The following is a 21,347-nucleotide window of genomic DNA, read 5'->3' on the forward strand; positions in this document are numbered from 1 at the left end:
TTCGTTGGTAAAAAAATGTAGCCTGTTGGTATTGGGTGGGGGGTGATGATGACTAGTTGCCTTCCCTCTGGTCTTACACTGCTGTATTAGAAGGCTAGCGCAGATAGCCCTTGTGTTACGCGCACAATCAAACCAAACAAACTTAATAAAACTAAACTATGTCCACATGAGCAATAAGTTAATGCAGGGTCAGTCTACAGATATTATGAAAATATAACTTATTTTATGTTGGTAATTCACTAACAAACAATAATTTATTTGTACTCTGTTCAGAGTAGAGATCAAATATAAAATAAATGTTATATTCGATAGTTTTTCATGATAAGTTTACATGAATACAAGTTTCTTACCAGTATGTTGGAATATTACTTCCAAATATTCTGGTTAATAAGATAAACACAGACCAAATATTCTGGTTAATAAAAAAAACACAGACTTCAAATATTCTGGTTAATAAGATAAATACAGACTTCCAAATATTCTGGTTAATAAGATAAACACGAACCTCCAAACCGACATGTTAGTCATACATGACTTTATGATCCCTAGAATTCCATTCATGACGAATGTAAAGTTAGTTACATTGAAACGGTCTGTTCGTACAAGGGAACTATCTAACTATCATAGATTGTTACCAAGCAAATGGCAACCATAAGTTTCACATAATTACCACAGAAAATCATTATCTTGTTTTACTAATCATCCCAAACTTACGTTACGCTAGCAAAGTTCTGGTTATAAACAGCTAATCAGGGGTTCCCAACCTTTTGGCACTCGCGACCCCTTACCATAACTTGAAACCCATGTGACCCCTACTTAGGGCTTACTATCAGCAGCTTAATTTTTCTTTTATTTTCTGTGAAGGAGGGAAATAAACATCTAAAAAATATTTTAAAATTCTGTAATTATTTATTAGCAAATTAAATGGTCAACCTGAATTCACAAAAAAAGAACATATATTTCTTAAAATAATATTAACATAGGTTTGAACAGCTATCCAACCCAGCTAGTGAGAGATGCCTGATGATGTTGCATTTCAGCAGCAAGCTTTGAAATTCGTGGCCGAGCGTTTGTTAGAGCCAGTCTCTCATATCTCAACATCAATCTGTTCCTATTCTTTGTTTTTTATATTGACAAGAGTGGAAAATCCTGCCTCACACAAGTAGGTAGAACAAATGGAACAAGGACACGTAAAGCTATCATGCTGACTTTGGAGTATGACTGATACATAGCGCACCAGAACTGAGTCACGGATTTCACCTTGAAGAGATCACGAGCTGAAGAGTCGTTCATTAGATCCAGAAATTCATCTTGGATATCATCTGGGATGCTGGATACATCAAGTTCAATACAAAATGAGTTCCACCAGGGCCTCCTGTTCTTGTGATAGCTCAGGGAAGTAACGCTCGACTTCCTTTTCTAGAGACTGAAGATGTTCGGTAATCTCATCCTTGAGGAACTGATCCAGTTGGATCTGAGACTAATCCGTCACTCACAAAGTTTTTCAAAAGCGATGTTTCCAAGATTGGTTTTCCGACGCCAGTTCTGCAGTTTGGAAACAAAGGCCCGAAGACTATCTTGAAAAGGAGAACATGTGTTTCCCTTCCTTGAAGCTTCAAATTGAGCTTGTTCAGCTGGTCAAAATGTCGGATAGATACGCAACCCTTTTATTCCATGCTTCATCTTCGAAGTGAGCTACAAAGATCTATCCTTTCTTGAGTTTCAGGAATAGATTTATTTCATCTTTCATTTCAAAGACACGATTAATAACGTTTCCTTTCGACAACCAACGTACTGCTGTGTGCAGAGAAGGACTTCGTGGTCAGCATTCATGTCTTTGCATAGTTCTTTGAATAGGCGAGTGTTGAGTGCTTGAGTCTTCACATAATTTACAATTTTGATTGCAGATTCAAGCACTGCGAGAGGCAGGGAGTCTTACTGGCGAGCATATCGGTGAATCATGCAGTGGATGCCCTTTGCTTGAGGTGCTAACTTCTTCCTCTCGACTGGAATCTGATTTCGATCCCAGCATAGCCTGTGCCCCATCCGTACAAACCCACACACGTTTTCCCGTTGAAGATCTTCGTCTTGAAAAAAAGTTGAAACTTTTTCCATGACATCATCAGCTTTTGTTGTGGTTTCAAATTGCACTGCAGAATAAGAATTCGTCTTTGATGTCACCTGAATTAATGTATCTCGAAGACAAGCAACTGAGAACATGAACTTACATCTGTTGACTCGTTGAGCTGAAAGAAGGAAAAGGGGAACCCTTGATTTCAGTCAAAATCTGTTCCTTCACATCCATAGACATTTTAGAAATGAGCCTCTATATATATTTGACAGGGATTGCTGCATCTTCTTTGCACTGGCTTCTTCAAGAATAAGATTTACTGCTTTCATCATGCAGGGTTTAAGTGTTTCTCAATCGTGTGAGGCTTTTTTTGTTTAGCAATTTCGAATGCAATCTCATATGAAGCTTCCTACGGCTGCACTCTGCTGCTGAAACGACCCACATCTATCGATTCTTTGGCTTTTAAGACACCGTTCATGCCGTTTGAAGAAATCCAAACCCTTCTTTGCGTGTTCTGGATGTTTCAAAACACACTGTGGTTTCTCGATGCCGTCGTTGGCGAGCACAGTGGTGAAGCCAATGTTGAGGTAGCATTCTGAGTATCTGGGCCGTTTAGCCATGGACACAACTCAGCTCTACTGCTTACTTATGTTAAAATAAAATAAAATGTTGAATAATGAACGCTTTGGCAACTGTAGATCTTACTGACTACTTGTGGGGGTGCAGGTAGAGTTATGATGGGGTAAGTATTGGAGGCGTGGCCAGTCGCGCGATTCGTCATCTACCAATCAGCAACGGACATGTGACTCACGTGTCGACGGCGACACACACACTCAATCACAGTTAAACAGACACACAAGTATACGTACATGCGCATGCACTCACATACTCGCTACTCACAGTACACACATACATACAGTTCAGACATACACATTCACACAGCACGCATACATACACCATAATATCACCTAATGACATTGAACTAACGTAGCACACGTTTGCTTTGCACCGAAACAAAAAAAATGTAAGAGCATGAAAATGTAATTGATGAAATAAAATTAATGTTACCCAAGCTACTTCTAACAAGTACGACTCCCTGCCAGCTTCCGCGACCCCAGGGGTCGCGACCCTGAAGGAAACCCTGAGCTAATCAGCTACAAATTGACATACATAATATATTTATCTCTAATCTGAACAGAGTACAAATAAATTATTGTTTGTTAGTGAATTACCAACATAAAATAAGTTATATTTTTCATAATATCTGTAGACTGACCCTGCATTAACTTATTGCTCATGTCGGACATAGTTTAGTTTTATTAAGTTTGTTTGGTTTGATTGTGCGCAAAAGTAACACAAGGGCTATCTGCGCTAGCCCTCTAATACAGCAGTGTAAGACCAGAGGGAAGGCAACTAGTCATCATCACCCTCCACCTACTCTAGGCTACTTTTTTACCAACGAATAGTGAAATAAACCGTACCATTTTAACGTCCCCACAGTTGAATTTAAATGCCTGGAAACAGATTAAACCTCATAAATACATTATCTTCAAACTAAGGTAACACTGTAATTACTCGACACATTAATGTCTATAGAGATAATACTGTGTGAAATACCACATCATATTGTTACATTCCATGGTGTATTTAACCACTGGACCTCTTCTATAACAGTTTAGAATCTCCTTTTTAACTCCTAATCAATTATCTAGACAGTTTAGTTAATATTTACATCAGGGAAGGACTGAGCTAAATAGCAGAATCAAACTTATAATGAAATAAAACATATTTGTAATAAAACAAGCAATCAAAACTCTGCACAAAAACAAAGTCACAGAACACAGGCTATAATGTGGATTGTTTTCCCCAGTGGTTGCAAAAGTATGACTCACATAGCAGTGGGATGCATCATCTATGAGTATTAACTTTTCTCAAACGGTCACATGCAACGAAAAATAATAAAATAAGTAAAGTAAAAACATAAATATAACAAGTTGTGGGTACTGAAACCCACAATGTGCCACATTCATATTAGTCTGCAACCTGCAAACATATCTCAGGAGTTGACTGCTCCATAGGGGAAAAAAAACCAAAGTGTTTTATTTATAGTTCTATTGCCTGCCTAAATTTTGTATTATTATTTAGTAAACATTATTACGTAAATCTAACAACAGCTCTTGAAGAATTCCAACCTACGAGATTATCACTGTAAGTTTTAACGCTATTTTTCTGCTTCTGTAGAATATTATTCAGCTTATTCTACATGTCTAATATCATTGTATAGAATCTCATTCTGCTTGTTATGCATGTCTACTATCATGTATCTTACCAACTAACTGGTATATTTTGACAGCTTTATATATAAGAATCTTTATCTCCATACACAGATGGCTAGTAATAGTTTTCAATGGTTTCATCTTTCGTTGTATCCATATTTGAATGTCCAACAAACATTGTGCAATGTTCTAATTCTAATGCTGGCTGTAACATTCCTTTGGAGTAACGTTCCTTCCTTGGTATTTATTGTATCATTCTCATTACATTAATGCCTTCCCATCAGTTATAATAATTTTACCGTAGGTTTCTAACCACTAGTGATAACTTCACTGTGACATATATACAGATTCTCATATTATAATAACCGTTTATTATTTCTTCTCATCTATTTTATCAACAGTTTACATTTCGTCATTATTTACTTCATGAAGTATTTATTATTTAACTACTGTCCATGTTTCAGTATTCTATCTAACTGATTTGTTACACTATGTATGTGTTACCACTACTACTATTGTCGTTTACAACGTGATAACTTTTACGCCATTATCAAAGCAATCAGTTGTTGCTGTGAGTATTTTAATAACACTTTCATCTACCAACTACCAATAGCTCTTGCTTTTTCATTTATCATAATATCTTCTATTATTCGAAATTTGTTCTCTCTGTCTTCAATACAATACGCTATTGTGTTCTTTGTCTCCATAGTTTTCGTATTCTCTTTGAACAATACTTGTTTAACTAGACAGCACATGAAACAAGGTGATGGAGGTTTGTAATGTATCACTTTGTTTACTCAGGCAGAAGTGATCTAGTTATATTTATTTGTGGTAAGTATGTCTGCTGGCTTGATTTTCACCTACTTTCAACACTTGGTTTCCTCGTCAAAACTTATTATTCTGTTGACGTCACTATATTACGTGAATTTGATGACTTGCTATATTTTAACTGTATTACTAATTGTGTTTGTCATTTGATCAAGTTTTCCTATTTTAACATGAAATGTACAGTCTTGTCAATGTCAAATTTTCTTCCTGCAATAAATCTACAGAATTAATTCCGTCTGTTAAACCTAGCTCGTAATATTTTCAATTTTTCTCTGCTCCCAATCTTAATGTATGATGCTAATGCCTCCCCAGATAACAAAATAAGTGATTCTCTTATCATATCTGGTAGCTGACATTCCTCCGCTAACACTACTTTTTGAAAAAAATAGAAAATACATCCATATCGCTTTTGCAAAATTTAACCAACTGCAAATGAATGCTTTTTTCATTATATCAACCCTATCAACGTTATAACCCTGCTTTATATCCGTCATTAACTCATATTCTGTCTGTTTATGCTTGTCTTTTAACTCTGACTCTGAAAATGTTTTCCATGATAATCTTCACTAACACCACAAAATTAAATTACATTCTCTTTACTCTAATCAATAATAGATAGATCTAAAAATTAGTTTTGTATCTTAATGGCAACATGTTACTTTCTTCCATCGCTTCTTTCGGTTTATTCATTCTGCTCTCACATCTTCTAGTCTTCATTGTTTTTTTTTAATTATTATTAAACCCATGTCAAAACAGGTTTCTTTCTTTTCCCGATCTTGCACGTCTGCAGGTTTTGAGAAAATTATTCAGTTAACTAATTTTGTTTTTCTTCCTTTCTTTTATATTAAGGTTGTTCAAAGCAGAAGATGACACACTACATGTTTTTGGGTTACTATTTGTGTGAGGAGGGAAACGGAAAAAGCTCTTGTTCCTTCCTTCCTTGTTTTCAGAAATTTTCTTTTCAGGAGAATTAAAACCTTAAAACGATTTATTCATTGACCAAGACACTAGTATTTTAAAACCTACAGATATCATCATTACTAAAATGCTACTGTTATAAAACCTGTTATATTATTTTCGTGTTTTATAAAAATGTTTTGAATGAAGAAAACCAAATGGTTTATCAAAGAGTTAAGAAGAATTTGAAGTGTTTTATTAACTATTAATAGAAGAGTATTCAAATTATAGACATATACAAAAAATAAAATGAATTTTTTGATAGAAGGGTGTAGTACTGACAGTTGCTAGCATGTTAACATTTGCATAATAATCTAATCACAATAAGAATAGGTAAAAATAAGACATATTTCTCGAGTATTGATGTGGAATTATTCATATAAAATTTTTCTTTTTATAATTCGAATAATGTTCTAGTAGAAAAGTGAACGAACCAATTCTTCTATTTATGATATAGAAGAATTCATCAGCACAATGTACAATGTTATGACAATTTATACATAATGACTTACAAACATTTATTTATGTTAGTACAAATATATTTTAATATACAAACAATAATGTTTATTACAAATAAATGTAATCTATGTACAAAGTTATTTACAAACAATACTGAGTCTCTTATCTCGTCTGAAACTTCCTTGATATCTTATCGAGGGTTCACTTTGAGCGTGATGAATTTTGAGTTGCTGAAGATATAATTCACTTAACAGTGTATTACTATTTTTTTTGTAGGTCCGGCATAGCTAGGTCTCTTGTCTTACACTGCTAAATTAGGAACGGCTAGAGCAGATTGCCCTCGAGTAGCTTTGCGCGAAATTTAAAAAAAACAAAACAAACAAACAATTACATGCCAAACGTGTCTACATCTTCAGGTTACTCTGTCTCTGGCTATTTTCATTTTCTTAACACTGTGTAAGTCATCAGTAATAGAACTTCGGATTTTATAATTGTAAGTCTAAAGACTTATTCTTAATCACGATCTGAGTAAGGATATAACAAATAAGGATGGTGGTTTGTTACCTGTTTTCATCATTCAGTTATTTATGTTCTTCCACAGTGTTTCACACTTTTAATTAATTGGCACTAATTAGCCACAGAAGTGGCTGTTGGAATAAAAAGTCATCTGAGAGTATGTGTGAACGCAATAGCGGCGAGATTTGTTTCTTGCATTCCTTCACAAACAATGTTAGCACACTCTATGTGTAAGGACGTGACGCCATTTATGAAGGTACTTTAAATTTTGTCAACATATGCCTAAGTAGTCAGATTTTACAATGGACATAAAAGCTTGAAATTCTTTCTTTACTAGGAAAAGACTGTGCATCTGAACATTGTCCAGAGATATGTGGCTAAACTGGATTAGAAGTAGAACATTTTGACATTTTGTTTTCTTTACAATGTGGTCGTAAATTATGTTCCTTAATAAAAACAACTCAGCCACCACTTTACTACCTAAAATCTTGAGACCCGCTCCTATACTGATTTTTGAACATGGTAAATTATTCTTTATAATAAGTTGAAGATAATTGTTGCAAAAATTAAACTGAGATAAATAAATAATATTATTGACTAATAGAAAGGAAAAATTAAAACACAAAACAATTTCTTTTAAATTTTAAAATCTACCTTTCTTCGTTGTATGTTTCATGACGTATGTCTGCCTCCTTAGCGACGGGATGCTTAATATGTTCAAGAAAATTAGATATACCAACTATACAATAGAATGCTGCCATTCTAAGTCGACTATCATTAGATTGAATGTCATCATCATGTGTTATGTTAAAATTGTATCCGCTTGCCTAACAGGATGGTATTGTGACAGTGGGAAACGTGTGCCTAAAAACATAAAACACGACTAAACCTATTATATATTTATTGTCAGCTACTGAGAGTTTGAAAACAGTATTTATTTTTTATATCAATTTTGGATATACATTTTAATATGTCACTTACCACCGAAATGTTATTGTGACCACAAATTTGCTAATATAGTAACCCTTATAAACCACCATGTTATTAAAACACGTAGGGTCAATAAGTCTTGACAGAAATGACTAAAAACACTTTAATCAGAGCACTTTCAAAAGGTGGACATAACTTCGTCAAGTTATGCTTGAGTTATGGGTGTGTTTGTTGGAACTATTTATGTTCCATTTTAATGAGAAACTAATTTGAAACTAAATGGCAGTATGCTAAGTCTGTAAATCGTAAATCGTGTGAGGATCAGCGTGACAAAAAAATAATATCTTAATATGATACAATATCACAAATAGTAATCAGTGAGATGCGCTTCGTATCAAACATGAAATCTCGAATGAGACAGGAATCTGTTAAAGTTATCTTTTCATTCAGGACTACGTCATTAAGAATAAAATAAAAACAATTCTGATTTTGTTTAGTAAACTAATATGAACGAAAGTTTCATACAAGACATTAAAACGAATATTCATAAACTGAATAAAACACGGTTTGTTATTGCATTGTTTAAAATTTGATGCTAAGAGAATAACTATTCTTATTTGTACACCTGACAGATGACGTATTTGTACTTATTACAAAAGCAACATCTGTCATTATCTGTATTTATCCACATATAGTTGTACACTAATGGTAGCTTGCATACATATCTCTGTTTATCTAGTATATGTGTAGAAAAGCTATACAGACTTAGGTTTTATTTAGTGATTGTTAACTAAGTGAGTAAAATCGTAAGAGTTTAATATACTGTAAATATACGTTTAAATATACATTAAAGAGAATTATTATACTTTAAAAATACAAAATACAGAGTAAACACGTTTGTTAAAGAATTCTCAGCTTTGTTTTCAATGTGACTTGTTATTACACTAGTAGATGATTCATTCCCAAGTAAATACCAAGAAACACAAAATGTGAAACAATATTACTCATTAAACGATACACAAGGACAATAAAATACGGATATAAACCACTCTATTTTACAAAGTATATCATTATTATAAAACCGTCACAACCAACTTGAAGTAACAATAACGACTAACATCCATCTACTGACATGAAACAAGTCCTCGTCCTACTTTTGGAACTAGCTTTGATCTCCACTGTCACCATGCATGCTGGTTGTGTTTTTGCCTACATCATCAGATATTACTGAAATGTATAATTTACTATCCCCAACGTTTGAACAGTATTTACCTGTCGTTAAAATGTTGTAAATGTTTATTCATCATTAGATATTACTGGAAGATATAATTTATTGTTTTTAATGTTTGACAGGTATTTCAGTGTTTCTCTTTTCTACAGCATCTACAAGCTTTTTCTACAAGCTGTTTCAAAATAATTTGTATCTTTTGTTAATTATTCTCTAATTTATGTTTTTAACCAAAAATGATTTTTGAAATTACTTTTATGATAAACACTGTACAGTATTTTAGTTTTGTTTGTCGAAATTACTGTTTGATTAAAATAATAAGTTATAGTTAATGCGAACAATTATTTTTGATTAGAATTCGTTATTCCACAGTTAAAGATTCAATAATAAATATTTTTTTCTTACCGATATACAGCAAACTATTGTCCACGAGTCATTGTTAGTAAACCAGCACAATAGAAAAACAGCGAGCTCTTGTTCATGGGTAGGAAATTCACTGTAGTACATTCATTGAATGGCTTAAGATACTGAACAACTATAGCTCCAAGATTCTTTTCTTTCATTGGTTCTCCCATTAGAATCATTATATCAAATTATGATATCAAAATGGATATATTCACCCAACTCACAAAATAACTTACATCATCAAAAACTGTATTATTATCATTAAATTTAAGTAATCTATTGACAATTCCTTTATCTATATCATTGATGTAAATCAAAAGAGATCAAAGTCCCTGCCTCCCAGTAGTACAGCGGCATGTCTCGAGACTTAAACGCCAGAAACCGGGTTTGGATACCCATAGTAGGCAGAGCACAAATAGCTCTTTCTGTAGCTTTTGTGTTTAACTACAAACAAATAAAGAACATAGCGGTAAGTTTTGATGTACCACATCACTCGTAATATTAATCCAGTTTGACAGATCTCCATATGTATCAACCGTCTGTTATTTTCCATATGGCCATTTTATCTCTCGGACTTGTCCCTCGCTGATAGAGCGGTACGTCTACGGATTTACAGTGCTAAATTCAAGGGTTAGATTTCCCTTGATGGACTCAGCAGATAGCTTGATGTGTTTTTGCAATAAGGAAACACACCCACCCACCAGATTTCCAGGGATAATTTTAACGCCTTTTCCTGACACCTTATAAAATGGTTTCTAAAAATCTAGACACATGAAATCCACACCCGTACTATCAACTACATAATCAATAATTCTTTAGGTACATGTCAAAATTTATTTAGAAAAACAAGATTTTCACCTAAGGGACTTTCAGAATCTTTTTTCACCATCAATATAATTACTAGAACAGCCTTTATTACCTCCCTTGAAGAAGTTACAGAAGCCAAGTTCCGATCTTTTGGCACCTGTTTACAGTTCAAACATATATCAAATATGATAAAAAATGGTTTACACGTTCAGTTCTTACCTACTTTCAAAACCCTTGTATACATATCTTTCATTAAACTTCTAAATTTGTTCATAACAAGATAATAATTAATGTAATCATCTTATTTGGTTCTTGTTTTCAGGAAAAATATTGATTAAATATTTATCCGTAAAAACTTAAGAAAAAGTAGTATTAAATAGCCTAATCACTGTATTATCAAATTGAAATGCCCTGCAGTGTGACAGCGGTATGTCTATGGATCTAAAATTCTGAATTCAATACCCCGCGGTAGATAAAGTATATAGCCTACTGTGCCTTTGTTCTTTAAGTCAAACAAACAAACCTTATGAGACATTAGCCTTCCTGTATTACCATTAAAGACCATAATAAATGAATAAGTAATAAATAAATAATAAATACTTAACAAAATATTAATTAATAACATAAAGTATATTCACGACATCAGCAGACAAATAACCAACATTTGGCAAAAACTAGTAACAAAATATGACATAAAGTATTAAATTAAAATATTAATTAATAACATAAAGTATTAAATTAACACATTAATTTATAACATACAGTATTAAATCAAAATATTACTTAATAACAAACAATATTAAGTTAAAACATAAAATAATAACTAACAGTATTAAACAAAGTTTTAATTTATAACAAACAATATTAAATTAAACATTAAAAATTAAGAAACACTATCAAATTAAAATAATAATTAATAACAAATAATATTAAATTAAAACATTAATTAATAACAAACAGTATTAAAACAAAACATTATTTCATAACAACAGTAATAAATTAAAATATTAATTAACAGCAAACAGTAAGAAATTAAAACTTTAATTAATAACATACAGTAGTAAATTAAAACATTAATTAATAACATACAGTATTAAATCAAAATAATAATTAATAGCATAAAGTATTAAATTAAAATATTAATTAATGACATACAGTACTAATCAATATAATAATTAATAACAAACAATATTAAATTCAATCATAAATTAATAATAAACAGTATTAAATCAAAATATTAATTAATAACAAACTGTATTAAATGAAACATTAGTTAATGACACAGTATTACATGTAAATCACATATAAAGGTTGTTGTTTAGTTGTTGTTTGGAATTAAGCACAAAGCTACACAATGGGCTATCTAGGCTCTGCCCACCACGTGTATCGAAACCCGGATTTTAGTGTGCAAGTCCGCAGACATACCGCTGAGCCACTGGGGGGCACATATAAAGGCAAATTTATGCTCTGCAGGTTAAAGTTTAAGGATCCTTAATATATAGCTGACTTAGAATAAATTTTGCAAATACTGATTGATTGAATGATTAATTGGAATTAAGCACAAAGCTACACAATGGCTATCTGTGCTCCGCACACCTCGGGTATCAAAATTCGGTTTCAAGCAGTGTGAGTCCGCTGTGCCAGTATGGACGTTTTGCAAGGATAGTTAAGACACGAAGAAGAATGAAAACTCGAACAAAAAGGAAGTGATGGTAACTCATACAACGCTCTAAGTCACCTCTCAGCTTGAATAATGTACAAACCACACCACAGACAGTACCGGATTTAAAAGGTGCAACCCATGCAATAGCTTGAGAGTGTAAATTGAGTGAAATGAAGAGAGAAGATGAAGGGAAACTATCCAAGAACCCACGATACGTTTACAGATACGTTGACAAAAATCATATTGAATGTTCACATTTCCGCATGCATCAAAGCAAAAAAAAAGAATCAAATAAAAATGTGAGAGATGTTCTACTTTTAATCCATTATAGACATATTATGAGAAATAAGTTAGCTGTTTGATATAATTTAAGTTTTACATAGCACTACAAAAACAAAAGACATAAGGAGTAAATAGAACACAAGTTGTATCAGCTGGTGACACTATACAGGCTATTATCTATGATAGTAAATAATGTTTCATACAATCTATTGTATTTGTGTGTCATTACGTCACACAAAGAATGTTTATCTTGTCACAAATGTTTTTTACTGCCCCCATACTATTTTATCGAATGTATTTCATTCAACCTGATGAATTATGATATCGTACAAATGATATTACCGACACTCGCGTGCGCAAGAGGAGTGGCGAAGAGGTCAAGATGATATTGTTTTCTTTTTATTGGAAACACATGGCATAGTTCCAATGAAAAAAGATTTAAAAATAAATCATTACAAATCTCATTGTCGTGTGATGTCACAAACACGTCCAAGAAAATGTGATATATTTTTATTAGTTTCCTTTTAAGAATTACTTGTTACTGTTTAATTGTTTATTAATTTTTGGTAAATCCAGCTTCCCCTAACCCCTATATCATGTAGGTTTATATTTCAACATTGTCGTTAATATACGTGTTATTCATTACGTTAACAAACAGTATCTTGACAGGGACTTGTAAAGTAGAGGGATGAGAAGTTATATATCCGCTTAAATTTTAAAATAATGTGATAAAATATTTTATACTAAAATCATAAATCATTAAATAGTTGTTGTTTTTGCTACACATATAATTATAGTATAATATTTCATTGTACAATGTTCTCTAATTCCTATAAAAATACACATAATCACAACAACCGCTGAATGTGAAGGGAGAAGATAAAACATAGTTTCTTTAATTCCCCAAGAGTTATATCAGTTTTGTAGTCACATAAAGGTACTCATTCTTCTAGTTTGATCAGAATATCGATTTTCTTATTTTATCCTTGTGTTAGAGCTACGAAAATATTTTATGTAAAATAAGTCACCCTTATTATATTTCATTGTTCACACGCTAGTTGCTCTATAATTATATTTATTTAGCAGAATTGTTTGTTTGTTTTTGGAATTTCGCACAAAGCTACTCGAGGGCTATCTGTGCTAGCCTTCCCTAATTTAGCAGTATAAGACTAGAGGGAAGGCAGCTAGTCATCACCACCCACCGCCAACTCTTGGGCTACTCTTTTACCAACGAATAGTGGGATTGACCGTCACATTATACACCCCCACGGCTGGGAGGGCGAGCATGTTTAGCGCGACGCGGGCTCGAACCCGCGACCCTCGGATTACGAGTCGCACACCTTACCTTACGCTTGGCCATGCCTTTAGCAGAATAAACATTACAACCACCATTAGACTAATTAAGGTGTTTTTGGTGTGAGTTTCAGGCTCTAGAAGTAAAGATTCGTTTGAATAAATATTTAGAAATAAACGTTTAGTAAACAAACTTATAGAGAATCATTATAACCACACCAAGAAAATATGTTCAAATATCTTATTTTACGTAAGTTAGAATAATTAAGCTAAAAGTTTACTTAAACTAATATTAATGAGAAAATTCATTCATCAACTTTTGAGTAAATACAACGTCAAGATTATACAGTTGGTAAAGGTTCCAGATCTTGTTCTTCCACAGTAGAACCGACTTTCTTCTTGTCAATTCTTTTAACTCCACATCTAGATCTGTGTAGTCTGTATAAAAACAAATCATAAAAACGTATCCGAAGTATAAAATATCCTGATAAACGAACAACACAGAGTCTATTGTATTGTTTATAAAGTTACGCTGAAGACATTCTGACATAGATTTGTTAAACTACTGAGTCACTTTTATAAAACACCTGAGAAAGAATGAACGTTATTATTCTGCAAAATCTAACTCAGTCTATCTGTTAACCGTTTCCAAATTATTAATATATTATACTTTTTTTTTACAAATTTCTCTAATTTATGTTTTTGTATTTGAGACAACCAATAGTATGAACGAAAGTTGTTTTTGTATTTTACTTGTGAGAGCCCTAATGATGCACATAATTTGAAGTCTACTGAGGTATCATTAAAATCTGTTTACGCTGGAATACAAGATGTTATATCCTTAGTTAATTAATTACTGCATTTAAAAAAGAAAAGATTCTTTTGGGCTACCATGTATTTCATATTATAAAATGATATTTTCTGTTTAAATTAAATTATTTTATTTAAAGCATAATCTGATAAATCATAATTATCAATGCTTTCCTTGATACGAAAGATCCAATTGTTGAAAAAATAAATTTAAAAAAATTATTGGAGAGAAAAAAATACAAATGAGACTCAATTATTTGACTAATGTAATATGCATAGCCTTAAGTTTCGATTGAACAAGATATAAATATGATTTTATGATATATCTCTCAACAGTGTTCAATTTTCAGTTATGTTATTCGTCTTGTATTTTACAATACAAAGACTGAACCAGAAAATATTACCAGATAGACGATGTGAGGTGCACAAATCGTTGTTACTCAGGCAATGGTGGCACTAGTTCCCATTCCAAGAGCTCTGAGTGGGGTTGGGTAGAGTTCTGTTGCCTGCTGATACATGGCAAGATAGACACCAATATATCCACATTTTCCTATGATGGCCAGAGCTGTTGTAGCGATAGGGAACTCTATAATGAAGAGAACACTAAATTGTAACTTTTATTTGAAATATATAAAAACTGATGCATAAAACAAAGTTTACTCATACTTTGATAGAATAAACTGTGTACTTTCAAATGAAATGAAATTCCCAAATCTTAGAAACTGTGAAGATTAACTGATTTTCGTTATTTAATAGAGAACTCAAATAATAATGCTTGTGTTTGTTTTTGTTTTGTTTAACTCACCAGATATTTGGAGGTCTGTGAACTGTTTACCTTTAATTAATGATTTTGACTAAATTACTATAATGCCAGGAATTCAAGCACCCTCGTTGAATTATAAGCAATACCAATTAACATTAAGAGATTGGAATTACTCAAGAGCAATTCTTTTTCGTATTAAGTTTTAGCCATATGTTAAGATCTATGAACATGTGCAAAAAGTTAAACTGTTTATGCTCCCAAACGTTTATCAGTGGTGGAACCGAAACACTTACTTATATGTATATACATAAAACTCAAAATCTCTTTTGTTTCTTTGTTGGCTTGTTTGTCTGCTGCGTTCAATGTTGAGGTGACACTTCCATCACCTGAAAGTGTACTAAACGACAATTTTTTTGACATACGCATCTATCGTCTTATATCTGAACCGATAATTCTATCATTAATATACGCATGTTCAAAGGGTTCAATTTAGTTATAGATTATTAACTATACCTCTACTCCATCATATATTTAATCTCGCACACAAAAGACAATCTAAATATTCTCCTCAGGGTTTATTTTTCATTGCCAGTGAAAGAAAAAAAACAACCAAAACATCATTAATAAGGAAGCCCTGATTTAAAAAAATGTTCTTAGGTTATTTTCAAAAATCAAACATAAGTTTTTCTTTAAAATATTTGCAAAATATATTTTAGTCTATCAAATTTTGAATGAGAAGCAGATACTACAAGGTTTTTCGAAAACCCGAAGAAAACGGGGTTAAGCTGCATGTTTATGTGCAATGAAGAGTTTATTATGTTTGTTTGTTTGGTTGTTTGTTTTTGAATTTCGCACAAAGCTACTCGAGGGCTATCTGTGCTAGCCGTCCCTAATTTAGCAGTGACTGGAGGGAAGGCAGCTAGTCATCACCACCCACTGCCAACTCTTTGGCTACTCCTTTACCAACGAATAGTGGGATTGACCGTTAAATTATAACGCCCCCACGGCTGGGAGGACGTGCATGTTTGGCGCGACGGAAATGCGAACCTGCGACCCTCAGATTACGAGTCGCACGCCTTAACACGCTTGGCCATGTCGGGCCAGTTTATTATGAAAAGAAAACGAAAAAGCTGTTAAGAGAATGATGTGTGTATTTGAAGTATTTATGTGTAATACTACTGATACTTAATACTTAATATTACTTGTATGGCTCATAGAAACAAGCTTTACGGGGTTCAACAAACTTCAAGCTCCACTCGCTGTATCCTTAGATGTGCAAAAAGCTTTTGACACAGTCTGGCACAATGGTTTAAAATACAAACTCTTAAAGTTCAAAATACTTTCCACTTTCATCAGATGCATTTTAAACTTTTTAGAAAACCGTACAGCTTAAGTCAGAATCAATTCAAACCTATTTCAGTCATTCACCTTTAATGCAGGTGTCTCACAGGGATCAGTCCTTAGTCCTCTACTGTATACACTCTTTGTTAATGACCTACCGCAGCCGACTACGTCACTCACTCACGCATCACAATATGCCAATGACATTGCTTTATGGTGCACTTCATGGGACCCCACTAGCAGCTAAGAAAGTACAAGAAGCACTAGATAAAATCATTCACTGGTGCAAAAATGGAAAGTTTAAAACTGACTGGATAACCTTCAACAACACCCTAACCACATTGTTACCAGACAAAATAACAAGTGTTACAAACAAATCTGAACTAGACACGTACGTTAACGACGTCACGAAAAGCCATGGATACAGTCATTCCCTCTACACAAAAGAAAACTCCCACGCAACACTGGACACTGACGCCAGAAATACATAATCTTTTTAAAAAACGCAGGAAACTCAGGCGACTCGACATGAAAAGTAGAGACCAAACACTAAGTCAAAAATAAATAAAACTCATGCCTTAATCAAACACCACATAAGTATTCTGAAAAAAGAAAATTGGACCAATTACTGTAACATATTAAATAACAGTAGAAACAACCCAAAAGAATTCTGGAAAAACTTTAAGTCACTAATGGGAGAAAAGAATAATAGTAAACTATTCCAACACATCAAATACAATAATATTGGAAAACTGACGTCGACAAAGCTGATTTACTTGCTGACTATTTTACCACTTCTTTTGCAGATATCAATAACCAATTACCCAAACTCAGTATAGACAACCATGTGTCAAGTAAACCGAACTTATACACTCCTCTGTTTCCGGCCAATATCACAGAAAATAATACGAATATACCCACGGACAATGACATGTACAGCAGATTAATAACAATAGGAGAACTAAAAACTAACATCTCAAAACTTAAAAACTTTTCTCCTGGGGACGATGGTACCAGGAACATCATCCTAAAAAAGGCATCCACTAACCTTCTACATCATCTTCTTAACATACTGAACTTATCTCCAGTAACTGGATATTTCCCCGACGTCTGGAAAAAAGACGAAAATAATCGTAATTCCAAAAACTAATACAGAAAACTCTAACCCGGACAACTTCAGGCTCATAAGTTTATTGAGCTGCATTGGCAAACTTTAGAAAGAATAATTTCAAGAAGAATGCTTTTGTTTCGCGAGAACAATAACCTAATTCCCGAAATCCAAAACTCCTCACGTAAAGGTAGACAGACCACCGATCACTTAACGAGAATCACAGAATCAATATACAAGTCCTTTAACAATAACCAAACAACGATCGCTGTTTTCCTTGATGTCAAAAAAGCTTTTGAGTCAGTATGGCACAACGCCATTAGATATCTACTTCATTCTTTAAACATTAATCAAAAAATTAACCAGATTGATCTCGAACTTCTTAGCTAACTGCACTGCAGTGATTAAGATAAACAATACTATATTTAAGACATTTAATATCACTGCTGGTGTTCCACAAGGCTCCGTTCTATCTCCGCTATTATACATTATCTTCGTAAACAACATACTTTTTCCTGATCTGACCTACACATACTTCTCTCAATACGCTGACTACATCGCCATTTGGAGTGTATCGCGTAACCCAATAATCGCTAGTAACAGAATACAAGAAACCCTTAATGCCATAGTCAACTGGTGTAACGATTGGAGAGTCCTACTAAACCCTAACAAAACCACTGCCATAGCATTCAGGCACAGCCAGAATAAACATCATAAAAACTTGAAAAAAATAAATCTAAAATTAGGAAACAATAAAATCAAATTAAGCTCATATGTTAAATTTCTAGGAATGACACACGACTCAACATCTGACACGCGACTCTCCTGGACACAACATTTCAACACGATAAACAAATCTGTTAGCAATAGAATATACCACTTAAAACTTTTAACTGAAAGCGACAAAGGCTGCACACCCGATACCATTATTAAAATTTATAAAGCCAACATTCGTCCTCTAAATTGACTACGGAGCCCCAATCACATACAACATGAAAAAATACCACAGTCAGATCACTTCAAACAGAACAGAGTATTAAGAATGGCACTTAGACTACCCATATGCACTCCTATCAAATACATACATGATACTTGCAACATACCTCTTATCTCTGACCGCCTCACAACACTAGCCCATAAATACTATAAAAACTCAGAGACACGAAATTGCCTAACAGCCAAATTACATACCAGGACATGCGCCGCACACAAAATAACATCTCCATATAACGCATATCTAGTTTCCAAGAACTCAAAAAAGTAAAACTGATCATAATTTTTCAATTGAATGACGAATAATAACTAATTTTTCTTCTTTATTTCAGCTCTGGTCACAAGACAGGAAAATTAGTCTTCAAGATCTCAACTAGTTAAACTAAATACTATTTTAATTTATTGTCTAATCAAAATTCGATGCTTTCCTTTAATTCCAGCATTGGGCACAAGACAGGTAGATTATTCGGCGCCCATCTTGTGAAAGTGGGTTTTATCGGGGTACTCCCCTTTCCCCCACACCAAATTCTGAGGCATTTTGATTTATAGATCCCCGCCACTCGGTGTCCCTGAACAGGGGGCGTTTGGCGTGTTGTTGGTTTGCTGCTTCTTTTCGTTCTTCTTTGTTTCAGCCTGGACTACTCCCGCTCTGTTGCCTTCACTCGTCCGGCCTTTTCCTTGCTTTCCTCTGAAACTATTTCCAAACTATTTTCAGTAGGTCAACTTCTCAAACATCCGACATACTGCATCGTCAGGAGAAATTAAACACAATTTATGACATTATTAAAATTCTAACGCGAACGGGGCGAAGGGGGATATAAATATCCCTGAACACCCCAGTCGGGAAGATCATCTTCCTTTAAAAACTAAATACCTGCCACGAAATTTTCTATTTCGATTTTTTTTTTTTCGAAATGGAAAGTTACACTCAATCCCTCTAAAACCTAAGCTATAATCCTTCACCGTAGGCTTAACAAGAGATTAAAACACGTTAATCTGCCAAACTTAATCTTTATAATACCCCTATCTCCTTCTCTAATACCGCTAAATTCCTCGGACTAATAATCAACACGAGACTTACTTGGAATTTTCATTTCAAAAACATTAAGAAGAAAGTCTTAACCAAAATCTCGTACCTTTAAAAAAGTAGTCACTATACCCACGGTTGCAGATCTCAAGCTATATTATATATTTACAAAACATTCATTAGACCTCTAATAGAATATGGAGCCATGGTAACATGCAACATTAACAAGAACCAATTATTACTATTACAGAGACTTCAAAATCGAATAATACGACTCGTACATCGTCTACCACACTACACACCAGCAGAATAGGTTCAAAGACACACTAAAATTCTGCCAGTCTTTGAACGATTTATTAAACTAGCAACAAAATACTACAAAAAATCCACTCATCGCAACTCACTCACTTCCAGCTTCAAGAACATAGCAGCCACTCCCAAATCCTGATGTAAATACTTATACCCATATACATTTATCCTGAATCAGTCCAACACATCGTAACTCTTGCAATCTGTCATTTTACTAACTTATTATGTTTTTCAGTCTCGTTTCAGGTACAATTCACTTTTCAGGACCAGCTCATCTCAAGAGCACTAGGCGGGCTTCATTCGGTTCCGTCTAGTGAACGTGGGTTTTCTCGAGGTACTCCCGTTTTCCAACACCAAATCTTAGGCATTGGATCTATAGATCCCTGCCAGGGCACTTTGATCCATCGATCCACGTCCGGCCTTGAATTGGCCCGTTTAAGTTTGATATATCGTTTATATTTTATCCGTCCTGCTTCTCGTCGTCTCTTCTTGTTTCCTTTTCAGTCGGGGGTTCGCTTCGTCTTCACTTAGTCTTCTTCCACGCCTCCCAGACAAGCATTTACGCGACTAAAATTATATTCATTAAACCTCGATTTTAATTATCTCATAATTCCTACCAAGTGCGGGGTAGAAGGAGGACAGTTTAGTCTTTGAGCACCCCAGGGGATTATTGTTTCGTCAGAAATATTAATCTTATTCCTAAACACCTGCCATAGTTGTGAGTGCTCTATAAGGAGGAATGCAAGAAGAAAATGTTGCTGTTGCATTAATACATAAATACAGATGAAGTTTCTACTCTAACAGCCACCATAAGACTGATATGAAAAGCAGTTTATTGAGTTATACTTACTTCGTCTTTGACTCGTGACGTTTCAACATTGGCCTGTAAGACACTTCTGTGGCCAATGTCTACCAATTAATTAATAATATGGAACACTTTGGAAGAACATTAAAAGCTGGACGTTGAAAGCAGGTAACAAAACACACCAACCGTCAACAAACTAATTTTATGAAAAGATTTGTGCAGTGAAAGTAGTTTTAACATTTTCTTTCGCCTTCTTCAGTCCGTCTTGTATACCAGTAAAGTTTTGATCATTCTTAAGTCACTGACTTACTAATATATATTTATTTTAACAGCGATGCTTATTTGAGTTATATATCTATATTTAAACATCCATGTAACTTATACTGTTATATGTTTTTTGCGAAATACCCTTCTATTCATTACACGTGTAGAGGATATGTTTTACGAAAGCATTAAGGTAATCGTCTAGTATTCTT

The 21,347-nt window shown here is 33.7% G+C and overlaps 1 long non-coding RNA gene across 1 annotated transcript; it reads right to left on the reverse strand.

The window, feature by feature from the left end:
- Positions 1 to 13,832: 13,832 nt before the first annotated feature.
- LOC143239539 (uncharacterized) lies at positions 13,833 to 17,190 on the reverse strand. The gene is made up of 3 exons (XR_013021232.1): positions 16,717 to 17,190; positions 14,930 to 15,111; positions 13,833 to 14,153 (listed from the first exon to the last, which is right to left on the reverse strand). It is a non-coding gene; the product is annotated as an uncharacterized LOC143239539 (long non-coding RNA).
- Between the last annotated feature and the right edge of the window lie 4,157 nt (positions 17,191 to 21,347).

Source organism: Tachypleus tridentatus, chromosome 13, assembly GCF_004210375.1.
Source record: "Tachypleus tridentatus isolate NWPU-2018 chromosome 13, ASM421037v1, whole genome shotgun sequence".
NCBI lineage: Eukaryota > Metazoa > Arthropoda > Merostomata > Xiphosura > Limulidae > Tachypleus > Tachypleus tridentatus.